The 6,069-nt window shown below is 52.9% G+C and overlaps 1 protein-coding gene across 2 annotated transcripts in view; it reads left to right on the forward strand.

The window, feature by feature from the left end:
- The window catches only part of RAB11FIP3 (RAB11 family interacting protein 3), a 108,754-nt gene that overhangs the window by 50,314 nt on the left and 52,371 nt on the right, over nucleotides 1-6,069 (forward strand). The gene's annotated exons all lie outside the window — the stretch shown is intronic.

The following is a 6,069-nucleotide window of genomic DNA, read 5'->3' on the forward strand; positions in this document are numbered from 1 at the left end:
TGCTCCTCTGTGAGCTCTGACGGAGTCCTGTGCCTGGCAGTGCAGAGCCTGTCATGCATATCACTATCCCCACGTGGGTCCTGCATACCCCTTGCCTTCCGACAGTGCCTTCCTTCCTGCTGGCACTGATGCTGGTTTCTGTCATCTTGGATTAGTTTTGTCTCTCTCTTTTTCTTTTTTTTTTTGAGACTGAGTTTCACTGTTGTCGCCCAGTCTGGAGGGCAATGGCCCCATCTCAGCTCACTGCAACTTCCACTCCCAGGTTCAAGTGATTCTCCTGCCTCAGCCTCCCGAGTAGCTGGGATTACAGGCACCCACCACCACACCCAGCTAATTTTTGTATTTTTAGTAGAGACGGGGTTTCACCATGTTGGCGGGGCTGGTCTTGAACTCCTGACCTCAGGTGATTCACCCGCCTTAGCCTCCCAAACTGCTGGGATGACAGACGTGAGCAACCGCGCCCGGACAGTTTCTGCTGTCTTGAGGACTTGCATGCCCTCACTTGGCTTCTGTCCTCAGCACCGCATCTCTGAGATTTCTCCCATGTGGTTTGCATGTTTTGGACTCTGTGGTCCAGTATGGAGTAGTGTCCACTGTGTGCTTGTACTGAATTTTGTTTCTGTATTATCCTGGTGATGGGCACGTTTGTGTACAAGTCTTTGTGTAGACGCGTGTCTTCCAGTCCTTGGGGCCTGTATCTAGGAGTGGGATGGCTGGTCATGTACTGAGTGTAAACTCGGTTTCTTTTAATACTGCCAGCTGTTCTTCACAGAGGCCGTGCTGTTTCACTCTCACCATTCCCTATACACTGTCCATCTTAAGTCAAGCTCTGAAGCTCTGCATAGGCGTCATTTCCTCATCTTTGGCCAGTTGGTGTAGTGGTGATGGTGGCAGGCTCTTTCCCTCCTTCCTGCACGTGTAGGAGAATTCACACCTTGGCTGGGGCCTGCCGAGTCGGCAGGTGCAGCCAGGTTGACGGGTGCCCTTGGACCTCAGGTTTTGTCTGCCTCCTCCACGAAATTATTGCCTGACAGTGTCTCTAAGGTGCTGTGTTTTCTCAAATGCCAAGTCCCTAGATGGCTCTGGGGAACGTGCTGTGTGTTGTTTCCTGTTTGTTACTCTTTGACTGTGTTCCTTCACCCATGAACATGTTATGGGACCACCATGGCCTCTGTGCTAGGCTGGCCCCAAGGCCTCTGTGGTGAACCAGCACCAGAGCAAGGCCAGCAGGCGGCGGCAGGAGGACAAACGGGTGAGGTGCTGCCACTGTCAGCGTAGCAGGCGGGGGCTGAGATGGCAACCACGCAGGCCAGCTCTAGGTAGGCAGCCCTTTCTGAGGAGAGGCAGAGGGGAGAAAGGACACCCTGACAACCAGGTAAAGACCACCTGGCCCTGGTGAGGAAGCCACCATGAGGTGGGGCGAGGGGCCCAGGATGAGGATGGAGAGAGACTGCAGGCCCTGGAGGCTGAGAGCATTATGCAGGCAAGCCCTGGGTCAAGGGGGCTTGCAGAGCCGGTGGCCACAGACCCTCAGGAGACAGCATTGGCAGGAGAAGGGGGAGGAAGAGGGCAGTCAGGAGGCCTCAGAGTCTGCAGGTGAGTACCAGCAGGTTGAAGCTGATGGGGCTGTGACTCGGTCTAACTGATATGCTGTAACCCTTAACATTTTTTGAGCATAGGTGTGTATTTCAAAAGTTTATTTAAGTTTCGTCTTTCTGCACAAAGCTTTCAGTAGTGGCTTTGTGAGAATTTGGCATCTCGCCTCCCGTGCCTTGAGGCTTGCTGCAGGTCCTCCCACTGGGCCTTCTGGAAAGTCCCATTCTCTTCAGGTTACCCCTGGAACATGGCAGCTGTTCCATGACCCTCAGGGATGACTGTATCCTCTGACTGATTCACTGGTTAGCTCTAGGGAGATTCTAGGTGTGAGCTTTTTCCTCTTAGTTTAAAAAATCCATTATGGGCCAGGCACAGTGGCTCATACCTGTAATCCCAGCACTTTGGAAGGCTAACACATAAGGATCGCTTGAAGGCAGAAATTCAAGACCAGCCTGGGCAACATTTTGAGATCCTGTCTCTACAAAAAATAAAAATAAATAAAAATCAAAATCCGATCAGGCGCTGTGGCTCACACCTGTAATCCCAGCACTTTGGGAGGCCGAGGCAGGTGGATCATGAGGTCAGGAGTTCAAGACCAGCCTGGCCAAGATGGTGAAACCTCATCTCTACTAAAACTACAAAAATTAGCCAGATAGGATGGTGGGCACCTGTAATCCCAGCTACTCGGGAGGCTGAGGCAGAGAATTGCTGGAACCCGAGAGGCAGAGGTTGCAGTGAGCCGAGGTCGTGCCACTGCTCTCCAGCCTGGGTGACAGAGCAAGCCTCTGTCTCCAAAAAAAAAAAAAAAAATCCAAGGCCGGGCGCGGTGGCCCAAGCCTGTAATCCCAGCACTTTGGGAGGCCGAGGCGGGTGGATCACGAGGTCGAGAGATCGAGACCATCCTGGTCAACATGGTGAAACCCCGTCTCTACTAAAAATACAAAAAATTAGCTGGGCATGGTGGCGCGTGCCTGTAATCCCAACTACTCAGGAGGCTGAGGCAGGAGAATTGCCTGAACCCAGGAGGCGGAGGTTGCGGTGAGCCGAGATCGCGCCATTGCACTCCAGCCTGGGTAACAAGAGCGAAACTCCGTCTCAAAAAAAAAAAAAAGAAAAAAAAAATCCATATGTTTTCTTCTTTGATGCATCAGTTAGTTATTTCAATGCTATCTTAATTTCTAAATGAATTTTGAAGTCCTGTCGTTGGCTAGGCTTGGTGGCTCACGCCTGTAATCCTAGCACTTTGGGAGGCTGAGGTGAGAGGATCACTTAAGCTCAGAAGTTTGAGACCAGCCTGAACAACACAGTGAGACCTTGGCTGTGCAAAAAATAGAAAAGTAGCCGGGCACTGTGGCGCACGCCTGTAGTCACAGCTACGTGGGAGGCTGCGGTGGGAGCGTCTCTTCATCCCAGGAGGTGGAGGCTGCAGTGAACTGTTTGTGCCACTGCACTCCAGCCTGGTGACAGACCCTGTCTCAAAAAATAAAAATAAAAAACGAAAAAAATCTTGCCATTAATTGCAAACCGAATTTTGTGTGTAATAGTGAATGTGATCTTTCTGACAATGGTGCTTTGGTATTTGTTGGGTTGGTTTTGTGGCCTCGTGGCTGGGTGGTTTTTATTCATGTGATGGGCATGTGTGACAGGATGCATCTTTCTAGCTGTCGGTCCCCTGAGTTCACGTAGGTGCCAGCTGGAGACTCTCACGTCTGCTTGGTCTCAGTTGCAGGCAGGAGAAAAGCCCCTGATGAAGCTCGCAGCATTGTCATTTTTGTTTTGTGTAGCTGTGTTTCATCTTCACCCTGAAGTCAAGGATTACTGGGTGCAGGCTTCTAGATTGATGGTGAGGGAGGCTGGGGACCCCCAGAACTGGCTGTCATCAGAGAGGCCTCTGTTTGGGGCTGAGATGGGTGCATGGAGGCCAAGTACAAGACACCAGGTGGCAATGACCACTTCCATGAAAGACATGAAGTGGAATGAGAGAGCCTGTGCTTCCAGAATACTTCCTGGCCCAGTAACAAACTGTATATATATGTTTTTTTTGAGATGGAGTCTCACTCTGTCACCCAGGCTGGAGTGCAGTGGTGCAATCTCAGCTCACTGTAACCTCCGGCCCCCAGGTTCAAGTGATTCTCTTGCCTCAGCCTCCTGAGTAGCTGAGATTACAGGCGCCTGCCACTGTTCCCAGCTTATTTTTTTGTGTGTTTTCAGTAGAGACGGGATTTCACCTTCTTGGCCAGGCTGGTCTTGAACTCCTGACCTCGTGATCCACCTGCCTCGGCCTCCCAAAGTGCTGGGATTACAGGTGTGAGCCACCATGCCCAGCCACAAACCATATTTTACATAGTCATAATAATTAAATTGAATATTGATGTAACCAAAGATGGAGACGTAACCGTTTTGGAAGATTGGAGGAAGAGAAACGGGGCAGAGTGTAGTGTGGCAGGGCATCTCGTGGGGATTGTTTAGAAAATACAGAGGGAAGTAGATATGAGTTTAGAGGGGAGTGGACCAACCTGGGCAACATTTGGAGATCCTGTAAAAAATACAAAAGTTTTGTATTTTGTGGGTGGCCTGTTAGTAGCCACAGCCTCTCAGCACTGGCTCCTTTTTCTTCTTTTGGGATGCACTCTCACTTTGTCACCTAAGCTGGAGTGCAGTGGTATGATATCTTGGCTCACTGCAACTTCCACCTTCCAGGTTCAAGTGATTCTCTTGCCTCAGCCTCCTGAGTAGGTGAGACCACGGGCTTGCACCACCACACACGTCTAATTTTTTGTGTTTTTAGTAGAGACAGCGTTTGGTCATGTTGGCCAGGCTGGTCTCAAACTCCTGACCTCAAGTGATCCACCCGCCTCAGCCTCCCAAAGTGCTGGGATTACAGGTGTGAGCCACCGTACCCAGCCAGCAGTGGTTCATTTTCTAGTGACAGCCACATGTATGAAATCACAGCGAACAGGACTGTAACTCCATGTATTTTGTATAAAACCGGGAAGTCTTTGTTGTGACTGCTCGTTTTGTTATAAATGTTACAGACAACATTTCCTCGGTGCAACAAAGACTCAGAGCACTCAGTGCCCTGGCCAGTCACTGGGTGCTGGTCTCGGTTTGTCACAGGGTAAACTTGCTCTGTACAATGTGGCTGGCAGCGTGTGTTCCTGGGCCCGTAACTGAGGGCAGCCTGCAGGAGATTTGGGCTGAAGATGTGTTCCCTCAGGGGTCAGAGATACAACCGGTCATGGAGAGTTAAGATGGGCGTTTTGTAGGCTTGGGCAGGTGAGGCACTCAGATCCCTCTGTAGGATCAAGGCTGGGAAGAGCAGTGGCCCCAGGTACCATGGTCTGGGCGGGAGGGAGCCACCTTGGTCATGGTTCTGTCCGCCGGCTGGGGGTTGATCTATTCCTGTGGACCGTGGCTAATGTTAAATAGGGCAGGCTCAGCTCTGTAGAGGTTCCCAGGAGGCCTTGGCTTGGAAGGTGCCCACTCTCAGCTCAGGAGTCAGGGTGTCCTCCCAGCAGACCCATTCCCTGGGGTGGGAGACACCCACCTAGCAAAATGAAGCCCCCATCCCAGCCTGCTGCTCTCGGAACAGCATGATACTCTGTCTGGGTAGCCTGGGGGCTGCTAGCCGTGGACTGTGGCTGCCTTGTGGTTGCTGGCATCTTGGCTTAGTGGCTGAAGGGGTAAGACAGTGATCGTCCGAGGACAGCCCGTCTCCAGATGTTTCTGCCAGCCACCTGACACACCAAGGTGCACCTTCTCCCAGACACTGTCCCCTTCCCCGCTCCTTGCCTTCACCTGGACCAATCCCACAACAGCTGGGGCACCCCTCTCTCCTTCCCAGCAACGGACAGATGGGCCTGGGAGGGCTCCTCTGGCTGTCTACTTGATGGGGCTGAGCTAGTCACCATGAGCCAGCCAGGGCACTCCTATTTCACTGCAGGAGAGCTTGAGCCAGGCTGGCGGAGGCGGCTGCAGCTGAGGGAGAGCGCAGCTGCGACCTGTGAGGACTGTCGACGACGACACATGGGGCAGCAGGCCCACGAGTGCTGTTGAGCCAGCCTGTTCAGGCTCTGGGACCTAGAGCACCCCTGTCCTTGGGAGCTGGCTTCCTGGTGGGAGACAGACCACAAACAGTAAGGCGGGAGCTAGGGAGGCCTCTCTCAGAATGTCCAGGATGGGTAGGCAGCATCCCAGCAGGGCTGCACCGCGCACGTTTGGGGGCCTGAGGGAGGCAGGGTCAGAAGGAAGAGGTAAGAGGCAGTCCTCACGATTCTGTCTCCAGCCCTGAGCTCCTGAAGAGGCTGGTGGGACATCCCTGAGAGCTGGTGTGAGAAGTGGGACACTGAGCCGACCATAGAGTAGGGTGGGTGTCAGGGAGAGATGCTGGGGCTTCAGGGAGGAGGTGCTGGGGCTTCAGGGAGAGGGGGGGTGCTGGGGCTTTAGGGAGAGTGAGGTGCTGGGGCTTCAGGG

The sequence above is a fragment of the Sapajus apella genome, unplaced genomic scaffold, assembly GCF_009761245.1.
Source record: "Sapajus apella isolate SASKATOON/1434 unplaced genomic scaffold, GSC_monkey_1.0 scaffold192, whole genome shotgun sequence".
NCBI classification, from domain to species: Eukaryota; Metazoa; Chordata; class Mammalia; order Primates; family Cebidae; genus Sapajus; species Sapajus apella.